Here is a 19236-nt window from a genome sequence, read left to right on the forward strand (position 1 = left end):
GGAGCCCCACTTTGCCACACACCCTCATTCATTCTCATTCATTCAGGAACCAATTTACATGAAACTGGTTAGACTCGAGTCATGGTTACAACATAGGTTATACACAGATCTAAATCATATAATTTCAATATAAAACAGAAAAAATTAATACAAACATAATAGAACACTACTTACAATATAAAGGGGGCTTGTTACAATAATAGCATACAAGAACTTGCCTTACCTAGTGCTACTTGCAATCACTTATAAGGGATAGAGAGGGCAGAGAGGAAGTAATGGCTGGGGAAGGGGAAGGAATGTATTTAAAAAAAAAGAGAAAAAAAACTGGGGGGTTTGCTACACTTTAACTAAGCCGCTTACACCTAGACTGGGAGTGTGCATATGTAGGAGTGTGCTGTTGCTAGAAGCAATATTTGCAGCCACTTGCTACTTCCAGGAGCTGTGCAGGAAGGTTGGTGTAAATAGCTTGGGGTTAGAGAGGGGTGGGATCAGGGGAGGGGCTGATGGGTTGTGGGGGGTCATTGGTGGGACCAGGAAACATTGGTGGGTTGGGGGGGAGGGTGCTATGGAGAGGGGTTGTGTATCCAGCCATGAGGGATCAGGGGGCTAAAATAGCCCAGTCAGGGTCAGGGGGTGGGAATAGTGCAGGCCCTGGACCTGGGTGAGTGACTAGGCTTTCCTAGCCCCAGGGCTGCACTGTGACCTGTCGTGCCCCTAACGCCAGTGCACCCTTGACCTGCGAGCCTGGGTTGGCACGACCGGCTTGGCGTGAAGAGGGGGATTTATGACCGGGCAGGTGGGTGATAACGGTGAGCAGGAGTCAGTATGATTTAAACACAGCGTGATGGTTTCACAAAAGATTTATTTTACTTACGCTTCTGATGTGCTGCAGCGTAGGCAGAGGGGTTGATTTATTCAGTTACAGCATGCAGATATCATGTTACCCAGCATTTACAGGGTGGGTAAGACAGTTGCTTCCGAACGATTCATATGAGCTGTTGCAGTCTGCAGATTACTAAGAGCTCTTGATAAGAAAGATAACGCCAAAGATAAAGAGATAAACGGACCGGTAAGATGAGATGGGGGTACGACAAAAAAAAAAAAAAAAACGTAGGCGGAAGAGATAACATTCGTTGTGCACAATCTGTTTTTCTTGAGTGTATACACGGTTCTCTGTTCTCTGCTTTGCGCAGAAGTTCTTTCAAAGTTTTATTTGACACAGGTGACCAATTACTATACGCCAATCATAAATAATTAATGAGTTGGCACTTGTGCTTTCTTTGTTTGCTCAGGTTTCATAAAAAGGGGGGTTATTTTTACTTGGGTGGTACTGGTTCTGTTTGGTCACAGGATGGCGCGCATAGTATATTTAATTTTACAACTTTACTAAAGTCAGCTAATCTTGTTACTATAGGTACTTTATCTTTTGTGCTGGGCTGTCAAGGTCAGTTTCTCTCTTTCATATGAAAAGCTCAAGCGATTTAAAATGAGGCACAGATAGGGGTGTGTATGTGCAACACTGTTAATACAGAGGCATAAATTACAACCACAGAGTTTGTTGTGTTAGCTTCTGACCTTTTGCCCTTTGACCTTTTGGCCATCGGCATCTGAAATCAAAGACTTTGATCTTTGACATAACCATGCACAGGTGTTCAGGAGATTGGGTTAGCCCTTGGTAAGGATAACCCGAGCTTGATCTAAGTCAGTGCACTTTCTAAGGTGAAGTAACTTAAATTGGGCATGCCATTTTTCTGGGTGATTTAAGCCATCTGTACGCTTGTATGATTTTAGCTAGACCTAGTTAGGTCGAACTAAATGTCACGTCTCTATGTGCCCGCATATTTTCAATGCTCAGTCAAATGGAATTTCACAGAATAACTCTTGGCAGTCTTAAAGAAAATCTAACATTCTCTTTAAGACAATTTTGTGGGGAAAAATAGATAACAATAGTTTCAAGAATAAAATTCCTAATACCACCTGAAATAAATTGCAAGTTTCTAGTCCCAAGATAGCGATATAATATGAATCATCCTCAAGCAATGTTATAAACTTGAGTATTAACTGCTAACAAACATTGCTTAGTATCCTGAGATCATTCCTTCCAGCTCTTCTGTTAAACTTCAAGTGACAAAGTTTATTAAGTTCTGGTTGCCTGCTCTTTGCTTTGTTTTGCAAACTGTACAGTATTATGTGAATTGGCAAAACTTTAATTTTATCTTTGTTTAAAATGCTGTGAAGTGTAGAGGCTGGTGACAAAAGACCTTTTACTAAAAGATAAAAGAGTTGTAGGAAAAGTTAGTTCGCTTAGATGAACCTACAGGATGATGCACTAAGATGATGATAAATTCTAAATATACTGCATGATGGCAGTTTACAAAGCAAAGTGCTATGCATTTGCAATTGCACTCAGGTCTCTTATTCACTCAAAGCCAGCCTTGTATATTATTAAAAACATGCAAAGAATTGCCTTCAAGTTAACATGTTCAAGTATTGAATGGTATGTTGTTCAGCATCTTTAATATGTCATAGAAAATGCCCATGAAAAAGAACAATGATATCTCATTAGCAGTGTCTGTGTAAGGAAAGTTAAAAATGAAGAGACTCTCCCCCTGCAATAGTATGCAGTGGCTGGGAATTAATTGTTGAAGTCAGGACAGAATTTCCACTTGTTAACATCAAAAGAGCTGACCTTTCACAGTTTCTTCTTGGTGTTAATGAGATGCACTTCTATTAAACCTTGAACTTGATTGCTCTGGAAATTGCTTTGGGATGTTTCTGAAGGAAAGGTGCTGTATAACTGTGAATCATTATTACTCAAATTATTGTGTGATGGATTGATTTAAAAATGCATAAGAAGTTTTCCTCCCTGCATAAGACAGAGGGTGGGGTGCAAATGGAAGAATTTAAATAAGGGGAAAAAACAAAAAGTTATGCAGGAACTTTCTAATTTAAAAGAGAAGTGAATTCCTAAAGAGACTGCAACAAAGAAATGGGAAGGGGAGCGAAGCTGGGTCCCTAGATTGCATGGCAGGAAAGCAAATGTTGTGAGCCTGAAAAAAAATGAAGAAGAATAGTATGCAAAACCAGAGAATACTAGTGATGGGGTGCTCTAGACTATCCAGATAAGGCAACTTGTTTGTGTATATTTAATGTATATATTTTTTTATCCCACAGGCTGCAAAACAGTTGGCACAAGACATGCTCATTGCCTCCTAGAAACAACCACGGCTCTGTTTCTGCTATTAGAAATGTGTGAAACTACAGGAGAATGAATGGTCAGGTGACTCTTCTAAGCTCCTCCCCCCATTTCATATATTTCATGCTCTCCCATTTTGATCATGTGTATTTAGAAATGAACAGGTCAGTTCACTCATCCTCTTTGCCAGAGCAGGCTATTTCCAATGGGGCACATCTACATGGCGCCATTGTTACTGCTCCGTTATTGGGGTAACAGCTCATACTGCACCGTGCATGGTTATTTTTACCTGCTACGTCACCACAGTGACGCACTATACTGAGGGAGTGCATCACAACAGCGAGGTGGCTCTGATGTCACGGTTTTTGCCCACAAATGCTACATCACTGTAGCATGTTGCTACAGCGACACAGAATCATGTGTAGATGCACCCACAGTATACTTTTTGCTTTCATTAAAAAAGGGTTGGGACTCTTACCCAAGCACAGTGGGGCTCCTCCCCAGGTCAGATCTGTGGGACCAGCAGCTGCAATGGCAGCAGGTCCCACAGCAACCACAGTGGGTCAGTGGCAGGGGTCCGGCACAACCCCCTAGCACAGCCCCTGAACTTCTGGTAACCCAATGGGACAGAAAGAGTGGCTCCATGGACCACATATGACCTGCTAGCTGTGTTTTTGACACCCTTGCAATAAAGAAATGTAGTTACTGCTAATTTTCTCAAAAGCCTCAGTGCAAGGAATCTTCCCTGACTCTCAGCTTACGTTTCCCTTTCCTGCTTTCTTCCCCTTACTCTTTAGCTGTTTACCCTTTTCACAAGCCTAATTCATGTCTGCCTCTTTGAGCCCAAATGGTGGTATTTAGCCACTGCCTACAGTAAAGAGTGGGACAGAGCCCTATGACTGGAGACAGAACTCAGAGCAGTGGGGAAAGACCTTTTTGTGGACCTCAGTGCCTGCTTCTGCTCAACCTCCACGTGCTCTGCAATTAAAAATGGCACAATCCACACATGCCTTATAAAGCAGAATTTCACTCCTAGCCAGAAGAAAGCAAACAACTGTCCATGTGTATTTAGTGTAATGGGAACTGGTCATACAGTTTTTATTGTACACTTTAAAATAGCAGCAGAAACTGTGTGCCTTCCAGAGAGCCAGATGGTCTGTTTCTCACTAAATGTGGACACAGAAGTAATAAAAAAAATCAAACAAACAAACAAAACTCCAAGTAGCTTAAAACTTTTTTAGCAGCTTCACTAACCAGAGGTAAAGGAAGAATGAGTGGGTGTCTTAAAATGCGGATCAATTTTCCATTAGAAACTCTGTCTCAAGTTTAATTCCCATTGATATTACTATTATACATGCTGTGGAGTATGTATAACAGCTTAACTCCCGCTGTCATTAACACTGTTGTGAGGCCTGCTGATTTTGATAGGAAGCTTCAGCGTACGGTAGAAAGCAGAGTTTAGAAGCTGAAACTTCCACCCCCACAATACTCACTACAGTCATTCATCCGCAGGACGTAGGTGGGAGGAAATGATAAGGGAAAACCGCATCGTCACTACCCAGCACCTTAAGCCATCTCTTACATGGTGAGGGGACAAAGCCATGGTTCTATCTTGGACGTTTAAAAGCACAAGGTGTAAGATAGAGAAGAGAATTTATAACCTCAACAGAGTGAGTCCTTGAGATCAAAAGTTTTGTAAGTTTTTTTCAGGGATAATTTTTTCACATTTGCTCTTTTCCACATCAGACATCATCCTTCAAAAGATCCCCTCTGCAGTCCTCCTCCCAGCTCCACCTTCTACTTCCTGGCCCTGCCCCAGGGGACAGGGCAGCATGGCATGGAGTAACCCCCGGTGCCAGGGGAGTTGGTAGACCAGAGCACCCCTACGGCATGGCACAGCTGGGGATGGCGGGGAACAGCTGCTGCTGGTGCCCAGTAAGGCCATCGGTTATCTAGTGAAAGCTGATTTTACTTTTTTTACAATTTAGATTAGTAGCTCAGGCTTTGCGATTTTGAATTTGATTAGCTGAAATAAAGCATATTCTTCTTTATGGTTAGCTGCATCCACTTTCTTCATATTTTGATAATTTAGGCTTCATTCTAACATTCTTTACCTCTCAAAACAGTATTAAAATGTAAGTATTGTACTTTTTATTTTGAAGCACTTGTTAGGTTCTGCCATCCCTGTGGAGCAAATCAGACTGAATATCCCTTTGTTTTCAAGTGGTGTCAAATGACCCACAATATATTCACTTCAAAAAAGGATCAAGAAACTTGGGTGCTTGTCCAAGCTGTGCAGTTGTTTTTAAAACTCTCTTCCTTTTTCCCTACTGCCAGACTTCTGGTTCTCTCCTAGAGTGACACTAACTCCTTAGGTCTTTTATGGTCAAACAAGTTAATGAACAGAGTTCAAATGGGAATAATGATTTGCCTCTATGGTAATTAAAATGTGGACTGACATGTCACAGAGGCTCGACCTTTTAGGGGGCTTAGACAGTTTTTTGCTGCCTTGTCCCAGGTCACTGATGGTTCCATGCTATGCCCTCTTCCTTGCTTTTGGCAGCTTGATGGAGGTTGCTTCAAAGTAATGCAGCTTACTGGTGGTAGAGCAGTTACAGCTAGCTGGATTTGGTTTGGAGGGTGGCCTGAAGCAGGAGGCAAGTTCATTGTCTCTTGGATTTTTCAGGGAGAGGCAGATACCTGGGTTCTTGTAAGAAGTCCCCTTGAGATTTACAGGATTTCCCTCAAGAAACAAGGATGGATAGGAGAGCAGCAATAGGGCTTACCTGTGACCTTGCTTGAGCCAGGAGAAGGCTGAAGCTAGAGAGTGAAGCAGGAAGGCTGGGTGGCCAGCTTTTCCATCCTGGCAAACTGCAGTTGGAAAATTGGAGAAGGCTAAGAACAGGAGAGAAGCAAAAGCTTTTGCTTGCCAGCTTCTCCAAGGCCAGACAGCTCTAGTCAGAGAGGGCTAAAACTTAGGGTGGTCTTCTGGGGACTGCCCCACTGACTGCTCTGAGCTGGGATCAGAAGAGCAACATGTACAACTGCCAAGCTGAGGTCCAGAATCAGACAAGTCCCAGATGGGGAGCCTGGAGAGTTCTGCCTGGCCAGAGCCTCTGAAAAGACTGGGATGGTTTGTGGACAAAGGGGACTGAGGAAGAGCTTTGCCCACGGTAGATGACGCTGGAACTGGATGTGCGGTGTTTAGGACTGTAAAGGACATCCTAGCAATGTTACAACAACACTAAAATGGCAACTTTGTGAGTTTTGTTTGAAAAAATTGTGACATTATGTTAGGGTGGGCACTGACACATCTCCAGAATACAGGACAGCCCCTTGGGGGGGTGGGGCAAGTCCCCCCAGCTAATCAGCGGTAAAGGGTGGGACCACCAAGTCCCTTGGTCAGTCAGCAGCAAGGGGTGGGGCCACCACCTTCCTTCCTCCCTCCCTAGCTGGCTCAGGACCCTGGCTGTGCACCATCCTACCTCTGGGCACAGCCAATAGAATCACAAGGACAAATGATTGCCATATATTTCTACCAATGCACTGAACAATGGGACTTTTTTCATTGTTTCTCATTTAGAAAGAGACAGGGGACAAAGGTTTTAAAAACACGATAGTCCGATATAAAACAGGACCAATGGCCACCCTATACTGTGTAACAGTGGCAGTAAGAGACAGGACTGGTCTGTAGGCCATCTTAAACTTAATTCAGTACATCCTGGATTTATTTAAAGTATTGTAACACTAATAAACCAAAGCTGATGAAGCTTAATATAACCGTTTTGGTCATAGATCTTGATCAAGAACATGTGTGCTGGCCTGTTTGTGGGCAGGGATGATTCTAGTTGTGTAACACTCAACCATGGACACGAGTTAGTGCCTAACTAACTCCTGAAGTTCTCTATATGTGGCCTCTAGTAAGTCCTCAGTTTTATATGAGAGATGAATGAAAAAAAATAACCTTAAATAATACGTTCTCTCCATATTTGCTGTCATTAGTGAATTAAATGTTCTTGATAATGGGAGCTTGTCTCTAGCTGTCCAGCTATTTGGTTATGATTATCCACTTTGCAGTGAAATTAAAAACATACTCGTGTTTCTTTATGAGGAACAAAACATAAATTCTCTCTTTTAGCTCTTAGGAGGTTGCGTAAATACGGAATGGAAGCTTTCTCCCCTACCCCGCTTTTTAGCATATGGCAATGGCAGGAAGCACCGGGCTAGAAAAATGCTTTGGAAAAGATGCAGTTCTAATCCAGGGACTGAAAACCTTTTAGTAATGCAGGCCACAGCTTGCAACATGGCCTGTGCTGCAGCCCACCATTCCCTGCTAGCTGCTCCAGTGATGGTGAGCAGAAGCTGCAGTGAGGAAGGGCAGCCCTCTACAGAGGCCAAAGCAGTTGGTTGGAGCAGCTGGAAATGATCAGCAGTGTTGTGGGGGGGGCGGGAAGGGGCGTAGGGGTGTCAGATCAATGCCCCCACAGCGAAGGAGAGATTGGGGCCGGGGCTGGGACAGAGGCTGGGGCAAGTGTTGTCCAGCTGGGGCAAGAGAGGTATGGGGGAGGGGAGGGGTGGCTCCCACTGCTGCATGCTGCAGGTCCAGGAGCTGCTCATCTGGCAGTTGGTCTGGCAGCTTTCATTGCTGGTCCTGCCACTGGTCCAGGAGGGCATTGGGGCTAGTGTGTGCCCCCTGATCTGTGTGGGGCAGGCAGGGCTGGGGATGCACTGGGCTGTGCTCTGGTCAGGCAGTGGAAGACACTGGGAGTGGGGGCTATACCCTCCTGCTGCTCGCCCAGCCAGAGCAGGGTGGGCACTGGACAGATCCACTGCGCTGCCTCTGGACAAGTGGTGCACAGACATGGGAGCTGCCCCAACCTCCCAGCACCCCTCAGATGAGCCATGGCTTCATCCCACACCGCCCCACCCTGGCTGGGCAAGCAGTGGCAGCGGCGGGGCATGGGTGGATGTGTGCCCCTGAATCAGGGCAGGGCAGGCAGGGCCAGGGCTGCACCGGGCTGTGCTCCGGGCAGGCTGTGAGGGTTTTAGGGGGGCTATAGAGATTTTTAGGGTGGCTGCAGCCCCCCATAACTCCCGCTCTGCTGCCCACTCTGCCCAAATATGGGAGGCACACCCCCACCATGCCCTGCCACTCCCACCACTTGCCAAATCAGGGTGGGAAGGAGCACGGGATGAAGCCCTGGCTCATCCAGGATGTATAGGGAGGTGTGGCAGGACGACCTAGGGGTGCCATGACCTCCCCTAGTGCCCTTGCCTACTGTGCCAACCTAGGCCTTGAATGCACCCTCTATCTCGCCCGCCACGTCTTTGATCTTAGTATTGTCAGTGAAGGCTGCCTTCCTACCCTTCTTGGCACAGGGCTGATCTTACTATACCGGGATTTTCTCCGACTCCCAGTGCTGGCCCTCTCCCAGGGCCAACTCAATACACGCGCCCCCCCTCCTGGGGCGGCTCTCTGACTGTGCCCCTTCTCTCCCAGCTCGGACTTCTCAGTGGGCTTACGCCCCACTCAGGGCTTCATAACTTCCAGGCAGCGCCCCGCTTGGGCCTGCCTCCCCTGTGTTCCGTGGCCGCTCAAGTACCGGCCTATTCCGCGCTCCCCCTTAACTCTATGCCCGCACTCGGGCTTGTAATCGCACTCCTTGAGCTCTGCGCCCGCACTCGGGCCTGTAATCGTGCCTCTTGCGCTCCACAGCCCCGCCCTGGCACCCTTACTCATGCTCCTTGCACTCGTTGCCCACACTGGGGCCTTCTATGCCCCCACTGGGCCCTTGCTCGCGCTCCTTGCACTCGCTGCCCTCACTCGGGCCTTCTATGCCTGCACTCAGGCCTGTGGTTGCACCCCTTGCACTCCCCGCCCACACTTGGGCCTGTGGTCGCACCCCTTGCACTCCCCGCCCGCACTCGGGCCTGTCTATGCCCGACTCGGGCCTACGCCCCACTGGGGCTCGTCCCAATTGGGATTTCCAATTGGGGCCTGTCCCGGTAATGCCCACACTGGGCTGGGGTCGGGACCCTCCCACTGCAACCCCACAATGCAGCACCCTCCGTGGTGCCAGGAACTCCCCCACCTTACTGGGGAGCTCCTGCTGAGGCCTCATCCACCCCTACAGCCTCGCCCGGTCCTCCGGTGTAATAATCACAACTCAACAAAACTATAAGCCAGCCAGCTATAACACATCATAAGCCCCTGAGCTTATAATACCAACTCCGCTCTATGCTTGCTCTCTCTCATACCTCCATCAGGGTTCTCTCTACCCCTGCATCATTGCAGCCGGTCAGAGTGGTCAGGCTGCAACCATCGACTCGGGCTGCTCAGCTCTCCCACAGAGCTCCTGCTCCTGCAGCTGTCTGGAGGGAACTGTCTCTGGCCTCAGCCTTCCCTCCTTATGAAGGCCAAGCCTCACCCCCTGGCAGTCAGCTGATCTAATCAGCTCCCATAACAACTGGCACCTGCTGCCTTAATAAATGGCAGCTAAGCCATTTTCTATCTTCAGTAGCAGGCAACTCAATAATCCTGCTACAGGAGGCTAGGGCAGCTTCTGCTACTGCATGCTGCTTGTCCACAGGCAGTGCAGTAGCTCCATCCAGCAGGAGGGCATAGCCCCCATCCCCAGTACCTTCTGCCCCCATCCCCAGTACCTTCTGCTGCCTGCCCAGAGTGAAGCCCAGCACAGCCCCGGTCCTGCCTGCCCTGTGAAGATCCAGGGCCACATGCTGCCCCCATGCCCTCCTGGATCAGTGGCAGGAGCTGCAGTGACAGCCACCAGATGAGCTGCTAGATGAGCACCTGTACCCATGGTGTGCAGTGGTGGGAGCCACCTCACCCCCTCCCCACAGTTACTACCCCAGATCATGGGGCTGGCAGTGAAGCAGAGGCTATGGGGAGGGGTGTGGCCACCCTAAAATTTACCATAGAACCCCCCATATCCCTCACCGCCCACCTGGAGGCAGCTGTGTTGAGCGTCACAAGTCAAAACCCATGTTGGAACGTCAAAACGGGTAAATTTATAAAGGACATAAGTACCGTTTGTCATAAATCAAAAAGTCGTAAGTTGAGGACTGTCTGTACATAGAACTAGATTTGAGGCTCAGTTACTCATGTTGGGATGCACCCTACCCTCAGATAATTCAACTGAAATGTCCATGTATCAGTTAAGCCAATAAGCCAATTTACTACATGGTTTTAAATGGGTGGGCTCCATTCTGAAATCAGTGAAATGATTTAAGGTTTTAAGATACTGTTCTACGTGAATCAGAGTTATAGAATCATAGAATCATCCCTTAAGGAGCAAAGGGATTTGATAGATCCTTGTAGATGCAGAATGTGTAGGGGTAAAGAGTTATAAACTGTTGCTAAACTTGGCAGAAAGGACCCTTTTTCATTTCAGTTCCTCAACACATGACTTGATTTTTGAGGCTTTATCAACTTTCACAACTTCCAGATAATTGAATGAGCTCATATGGTTTCTCAACCCCACAGTCTAAATAAGGGCCTGTACAACAGATGTAGCCTTGGTGCCATTCACATAAGTCTCTTTTTTTTGGTTACCCCAGACTGAGGTACAGCTGTGTCCCACCCTCCATTTGTATCCAGTGCTGTATAAAATACTGGCTGTCAGGACAGCCTAATGTTTTACAGATGCTCTACTTTCAAGTGAGTTGCTGGCCTCCTGTTTTGTGATAGTAACCAATCCAGTGTCCTACTTTGAGATGCTCCCATCCTACATCTTGACTACATCCATTTTTCTCTGGGTGGAAGTGGTACATGGAATCATGGAAAAGTAAGACTGGAAAGGACCTTCAGTGGTCATTTTGTAGACAGAGTCCTGGCCTGGTCCTACATGTATAGGAAGGCTAGAGGTTAGAAGTCTCTGCAATCTGTAAACTTCTAACCTCGATGATGCTATGACCTACTTTTGAAATCTGAGCATGTGCAGTTTGACATGATTATGTAACCACGGGAGCAGGAAATTATGGTAATGAGCTGTGTGGTGATGACATGTATGAGTGGTCCATTTGAAAGATGCCATCAATGGACAGCGAAATGTGAGTGATGATTGGACCAGGGTATGGTTGACAGGTGGGGTATCCACAATAAAACCTGTACGAGGCATTATCTCAGTGTGCGATTGGATTTTAGTGCATGAGTGTGACAGTCTGCATGAGTGGGAGCGTGACTGGGGGTGATTGCGCACGATTGGGTTTGTGAATGGAATCTGTTAGAGAGCATGACTGAGAGTTGGGTAGTTGAGTGCTTTGCCTGTGAGAATGGACAATGTTGATTGAGAGTTCATGGTGCTTGAATGATCAATGGATTACTTACCTGAATGTTGTTTGCCACCTGTAGATTCACCTGCATATTGTACCTGTCATAACCTCACCTGGAAGGGTAAGGTGTCACCCACCTTTTCTCCTGAGGTGTTTAGTATCCCTTGTGAGGGAGAACAGCATAGAAATCCTCACTGTGACATAGGCTGAGTAGCAGGCCTTCCTGCATACTAGGCCTTAGTGCTCTGTGTTGCCACTGAAGGGTGACATGTTGGTGTTGCTTGATTCCATGTTGTAAATAGTATACACATTGGTTTGTTCTGATTTGGATTTGTTGTTGGTATGTTATGACACTTGTTTAGGATACATTCTCATTGAATTTGATCTTATGTTGTGTATTCATTGGTATATTTGTCCTTTGGATGCCTCCAGATAGGACCAGGCTATAGCCCAATGTCCAAGTAGAGTTCCTTTAGGGCTCACATATATAAAAGATATCTGGAAGGCTATAGAGGCCTAACAACTCTCTGTGTCCATTAATCTAAGTCACCCTTCCTGCCTGTCTTCATTTGGTCCAGCCCCCCCCATTACACAGGATCATCCTTATCCAAACCACCCCAAACAAATATTTGCCAAACCTATTACTAAAACTACCCTGTCACAAAATTACAGAGCATATCATCCTAACTTGCTGCAAGTAAAGCAGGGGGGTAATAGCGGGACAATGTCCTGCTGCTGGGTTGTTAAAATGTGCTTTAGAGATCCAAGGAAGAGGGCCATGCCCCTTGCTATACAGGAAGGCAAAATCTCCCACAGTCTGACCATGGAGTAAAAATCCTTCCTGACCCTCAAATGTGGTAATCAGTCTAACCCTGAGTGAGGGGAAAGACTATTTAGAAGGAACTTTGGGGTTCTAGTCCCAGCAGGAGCATTTGCACAACCCAGTCAAAATTCCCAGGCTTGACTGTAGCCAACATGAAATGCTTCTGAGAAAAAGCATTCTGAGAAAAAGGGGTGGTGGTGGAGGGGAAACAACCCCTGATACCTGTTGCAACAGGAGGGGGAAAATCCTTCTCAATCCCAAGTTGCAATCAGCAAAGCCCAGAAGCATGGGAAATACCCATATTATAGCATAAGCATACTGACTCCTAGATCATCCCTGAGCAGTGCTTAGCCAACCTTTGACTGCACACCTCTTCTAGATGGGAAGATGGATGCCAGCTTCCCTAGGCAGTCTGTTTTACTGCCACACTGTACTAATGGGCTACGAAAAGTATTCAAAAAGCCTGAGCTTGAACTGATTCAATCTTTGCAGGTTAGTCTAACCTGGCTAGGCTAAACCAGTTTGTAACTGGACAGACATTCTCTCTGGACTGAGGAAATTCAGGCACATGCCTGCAGTGGCTCAGACTAGAAGCCAGGGGACTCCAGAGCAGCCCTTCCTTGCCTTGCACAGAACTGAGCTGAGGGGGACATGGCCAGGCTCTGGCAGGACCTCTGTTTAAGGAGGTCTACCTGGACCAGCCCACGCTTTTCCCTGCTCATGGCTGAAGGGGCAGGAGTGTTGCCAGACCCCAACCCCCTGCTAGCACTTTGAGGCAAGTGTGGGGGGTGTGTGCATGCAGTGCATATATCTATTGATGATATGGAGCTTTTCAATCTCCCTCCCTGCTTCTTTATGCTGTCTGCAGCAAACTGAGGGAGCAACCCAGAAGAGGGCTGATAACAGTGTTTATCAGCTGCTCAGCAAAACAATAGCCTCTCTCCATTACTTTGAACTCTTCCTAAACAGCTTACCATTTTACCTGTTGATTAGTTCCAAATAGCCCTAAGCGGTTACAGTTCTGTCTGCCTGTTCCAGTGAATTGGAGACACACATACGTGCATTAGCTAGAATATCACATGCCTAGTTTCCATGGGGCTGGGGTCCCTTTTGTGGGAGATAGGAGGGAGGAAGCAGGGGCTTTCCTGCTTGAGAAGCGATCAGTGAGCAGTGGGGGGACGGGGAGAGGGGTATGCCAGGCAGACCCGCCTACACCTGCACGTCTCTGCCAGAGCTGCAGCCAGGGAGCAGGGAAGAGGGCCAGCCCTGCTGTGGAGCAGAGAGCTCTGCCCAGCCCAAAGAGCATGCCAGGATTCTGGGGGTTTCTGGTTTATTTTAAACTAGCAAAGGTTGCTGGGACAGACATTACATAAACCAGCTTCACCCAAATCAGTTAAGCCTGATACTACATTCAACCACGTTTATCCCAAATCAGGTTCAACTGTTTTCGAACTGGTTTATGTGCATTGAACATCTGGGCTAAGGACAGACATTCAAAAAGCCTGATCCTGAATTGATTCAATCTTTGCAGGTTAGTCTAACCTGGCTAGGCTAAATCAGTTATGTAACCAGACAGACATCCCAGAAATGCAGGCACATGCCTGCAGTGGCTCAGGTTGGAAGCTGAGGTGTGCTAGAGCAGCCTTCCCTTCTCTTCCACAGAACTGAACTGAGTGGGGATCATGTCCAGGCTCCAGCAGGACACTCAGATTATCCCAGCAGGAAACTGATAACAGAGATTATCACCCCTACCTCAGTGTTTGTCACCCTATTACAAAAGCAAGGGTGACATTACCAGTTACCTGTTGATTCAGTATGGACAGTAGCCAGCATGTGGTCTGCTAGCTAATACACAGACACCTCAGAAAGGCAGAGGTGGGGGGGAATTCCTGCTTAGCATGGAGTGGTCAGGGTTGGGGGAAGAGTACCCTGCAGTCCCTGCCAGAGCTGCAGTCAGGGAGCAGAGGGGAAGAGCCAGCCCTGCTGTAGAGCAGAAGGCCCTGCCCAATCCAGAGAGCATTCTGGGATGCTGAAGGGGTCTGATATATCTTAAAACAGCAAGGGGTCTGGGACAGACATTGCATACACCAGTTTGACCCAAATCAGTTAAGTCTGATACTACATTCAACCAGGTTTATCTCAAACTGGTTTCAGCCATTTTCAAACTGGTTTATGTGCACTGAACATCTGTTCTGTTATATGTTTAAAGCAGTTTCTGATCACTTAAACTGGTTTATGTGTAATGTCTGTCCCTAGCCATGGTGACAAAGCTTTTCCTGATGTCCAGTCTAAACTTACTTTGCAATTTCAAATCATTGGTCCATGTCCTGGTCTGCTGCTAGAAAGAAAAGGTATTCTGTCTAATCTTTATGGCAGAACTTCAGATACTTAGAGACTGCTATTATGTCTCCTCATAAACACCTTTTCCACAAGTTGAACATGCCTATTTTCTTCAACCTATCCTCATATGGCTTGCCTTCCAAGCTCTTTGTCATTTTTATCACCTGCCTCTGGACCCTCTCTAACTTCTCCATGTCCTTTTTTTAAAATATGGAGCCCAAAATTGTACACAAGACTATAGATGATATCTAATCAGTGCAGAGTAAAAAGGCACTATCACCTTTTGTGTCTTGCTGTTGCAGAGCACAAAGGTGCCCTGCTCCTCTGAAGAGTGGAAACTGCTAGGGAAAGAGCCCTAACAGTAAGTAAGGAGCCCAGCTGCTGGTTGCCAGGGTAACTGGAGTGAACTCATGGCCCACACCTGCCAGCGGTCAGCTGACTGGAAGGGGCAGCGCCTGGAATATATAAACCCCAGGGCTGAGGCCAGGAGAGCAGTTCCCTGTCAGCAGCCATAGAGGAAGGAGCTCTCCCAGAGCAAGCAGAGGGGGAGAGGCCAGACTGCAGGTACAGCTCTGAGACTGGAGGGAAGGCTAGAGCACCCTTGATGTAATGGGAATAATGTTATAGCTGAGCAGCTTGAATTTATGTTACAGCCCAGGGTCTTGCATTTTGTTTCTTGTTGTATAAAACACCGGTGGTTTAGGTGAGGCTACTAGGGGTTGGAGGAGGCCTCATAGGGGATCCATGGTGGCATGTGGACCCCAGCACCAGAGTGGGCACAGCATTTTGGGGTGCACTGACCCCTGCCCGAGAGAAGGGGAAGCAGCATGAGAGGCCCCAGGCAAAGGGGAGCGGGCCCCAGGAAAATTGATGAGCACCTGTGGGGCATGGTGAGCGACAAGGCAGCGGACAGCCTGAGCGCCAGAGAAGGTGCAGAGTGAGAGACAAGGGCTGCAGAGAGCCCAAGCACCAGAGAGGGTGCAGAGAGAGAGACAAGGTTCTGAGGCTAAGACCAAACAACGTCTGGTACATTTGCGAGGCTTGGGGCATGGTGCGGAGTGGTTGGAGCCATGCATAGCCTATAAGGCTGAGGTGCTCCAAGACACCCATTACAGAATTGGGCCAGGGTACAAAAGGAAAACCATGTCCAAGAGGATGGATAGGCAGCCTCCCTATTATATCGTAACATCAAAGATGTGGCTGGAGAGACTTGAGGGTGCTTTGAGGCAAACTTGGCATGGTAAGGGAGTGCTAGGGGAGATCATGGTCACCCCTAGGACCCCGCTCCATGACACTTGCACCTAATGCTCTTTTTCTCATGCCTACATTCAAGGCAATCATCCTGACATGTTTTTGTAATCTTTGAAAGGCACTGGCAATTAAACATTTCCAAATGCTTTTCATCCCTCTTTTCAGCCTCTTTCTTCTTTCTACAAGAGGGAGCTGGTGACTGCCTAGTTGTATTTTGTTTTTGTTCTCATTATCATTATCAAAGCTTCAGATCCTAATGAAGTCTAAATCACCTTCATAGTTCTTCAAGTGCTTCACCCAGGCACATGCCCTCATTATTAGCATAACCATGTAATCAATGAAATGTAAAAAGATGTGCCTTAAGATATAAGTATAATTTGATATATGACCCTGTATTTTATCTTTTTTCAATGTACTCTTCCAGCTAAGTATATTCTGCAAAGTGAATGAAATGCTGCAGAACTTTGTAAATCATAGTATTTTTAACATTACATAAGTTGCCAGTAGTATATAGGCTTACTGACCTTCAATGTAAATGTGACAGGTGCGCGGGACCCAAAGTCCTGCCTCCTTAGCCCCACCCCTTTCCCTTTGTATGGTGCATGATGTAACCAGCCCCGTCCCCAGTCACATAGTATGTGATATCAGCAACTCTGCCCCCATCCCCAGTCACGTGATGTGTGACATCAGCAACTCTGCCCTTGCCCCCAGTCACGTGGTGTGTGATACCAGCACCACATGGTCCATGACATCAGAAGTACAGCCCATGCAGACCCCCAAAGCCCAACCCCTCATGCTGCAAGAACCACTCTAGATCACGTGGTACATTTATGACTATCAGGTCCCAGCCTGCTCTAGCCCCTGCGGGAGCACAGGCATAGCCTGTGGGGTGGCAGGGTGGTGGTGTGACCGCTCTAACAACCTGTCCCACCCCCCCGACCAATTGGCGGGGGTTTCAGAGGCCTCAGACCTCCCAAGAACAATGCTGAGCCAATTGGAATGAGTAGAGGGGGGTGGGATTTAGGCTGCAAGCCCCACCAGGCCTATCTGCTTTTCCAAACGACCCCTCTGTTTATTGAGATCATGCTAAGGCAAGCAGGGGTAGATATGGTTTCTTTCACAATGCCTGTAGGCCCACTACAATCCCAAGACGGCCTCATAGAAAGTGTTACCATAGAAATAGTTTTGAGGAGGAGACCCGGCTCCTTGCCCAAAGACTCTTTGAGACATCTGACCCTGTTTGGGAAGATCCAATGAACAGGCAAATGGAGGAGGCCCAGGCCCTCGAAGCAGACGTTGAGAATTTGGAAGATGGTATCTTTGTGCCAGAGCCTGCATGCAAAGTAGGGGTCATTGCAGAGGAGAGACAGGTAAGAGACTTGGAGCGTGGTTGTGGGGGCACTTGGGTTTTGAGGATAGTGGTGTGGGTTCACTTCATGGCACGTGTGTGTTTGGAAGTAGCTAAGGACTGATTAAACAGCAGATAACTAAGTCCTTTATGTGAACTCCTTTGCAGTTAGATGAAGTCTTTTTAATGACTCTAGAAAACTTACTCACCAGTACACAAGAAGGAAGTGTATGCTTCTGCAGAGAACAAAGACCAGATGAAGCTGAAGAGTTCAGAAGACAGCTAGGCATTGAATCAACAAAAGTTGTTACAACTCATGAATGTAAAGCCTTCATGAAGTCTCTTGTTTGCGTTTCCTTATATGGCATAATGAAATATTGCTTGAGGAAGAGACTTTTTGACCTATGCTGGGGGTGCACATTTGACCTAGGGGGTCAAGAAGCCCACAAATGTATTACTTAGTTAGATGAAGACATAAATCAAATAATTCAGGAACTTTGCCAGGAAATATGTCTTGATAGCATTTTCAATGTGTTATAGCCATCGGGTTTGCCAGGATCATTCTCAGAATTACTGCAAAACATTTAATTAAGGTTAGAGAGCTTCTAAACACTGTATTCTGCAGAAGATCCTAATACTGCCCTTCATGATTTGATCACTGTGGAAGATAAAACACTCATACCCCACATTGAATGCTTAATTGGTACTAGATATTATAAAACCCTGCTTAAGAGAAGGGCTTGGCAAAAACAGTTTAAAATGGGGGGGCTTATATCTTTTGCTGATTTTGGTGGAAGGCTGGGGGATGTGAAGTTGTAAAGCACATCAACAGTTTTCTACATCTAATGTAGATTAGCATTTGCTTTAGTGTCTTGGATCTCTAATCACATACATATAGGGGTTTTTGTAAAAAAAAAAAAAAAAAAAACAATGAGACTTAATGGTCACAAGAAATGATAAAAAAAAATCCCCCTTCTTAGGAGAAGAGATAACAAAATAAACTAGTAAATATTGTAAAAGTTTTTGACGGAAATAAAGACTGAATTTAAAAATATATATTCTGACAGCTCTTGTACAGTGTGGGGGTGTATGTTTATAAAGATAAACCAGACCACAAAAAAAAAAAAAGATGGCTGTTGTGTTCAGAGCTCTTCCTGTTTTAAGACTAAAGTAGTTATCTTTTACCAAAAGGCCTGCTGTAAAGACAAGGCTGACAAGGCATAATGGTCACAGGAAATAAGACAACACTTCTTAGAAGAAGGTTTAACAAAATAAATCAGTAAATATGATAAAAGTTTTTGATGGAAATAAAGACTGAATTTAAAAATATATATTCTCACAGATTGTGTATGATATGGGGTGGACGTGTGTCCAGATCTCCACATATTTTAAGACTAAAGGGGTGGAGTTGTCTTTTAGTGGTGACTATTTTAAAACAGTTATATTTTTCTTTATACTTACACTTTTTTCCTTAATCTATTATTTAATTTTTTAATACAGAGGACTTGTGTATTGTATCATTTCATTTATATTACACAGAGCTTATCAGGTGGGGAAGCCCCATACAATTTTACCACAGCAAGGTAAAAATTATTTTAAAATGGTGGGTTTTTTGTGGCTGTGTTACTATAATAACACTAAGTTATAACAGCTGTTTGTAACTGTTTGTTTGTTTTCAAACAGAACCTCTTCTTTTAAATAGAAAAGCAGAACAAGCACATACAGTCATGTTTTTATCCAGTAGTAAAAGGTAATTTTTCTGAAACCAGCTTCTGAAACTTTGTGTTTCTTGTGGGAGGGGAAGCGGGGTGGGTAGGTTAAGCAAATTTAAAATTTGTAGTGTGTGAGGAAAGTGAATTCTCAATGCTGAGATGTAAATTTTATATTTTCTAAGTGATCACACACACCACTCCCAAAGAAGAGTGGGGGCCTGGGCAGAGACCTCTAAAAGCACAAGCAAAAAATCCCAGAAATTCTCAGCCTGCA

This window comes from Crocodylus siamensis, chromosome 5, assembly GCF_052110815.1.
Source record: "Crocodylus siamensis isolate JL-2025a chromosome 5, ASM5211081v1, whole genome shotgun sequence".
Taxonomy (NCBI): domain Eukaryota; kingdom Metazoa; phylum Chordata; order Crocodylia; family Crocodylidae; genus Crocodylus; species Crocodylus siamensis.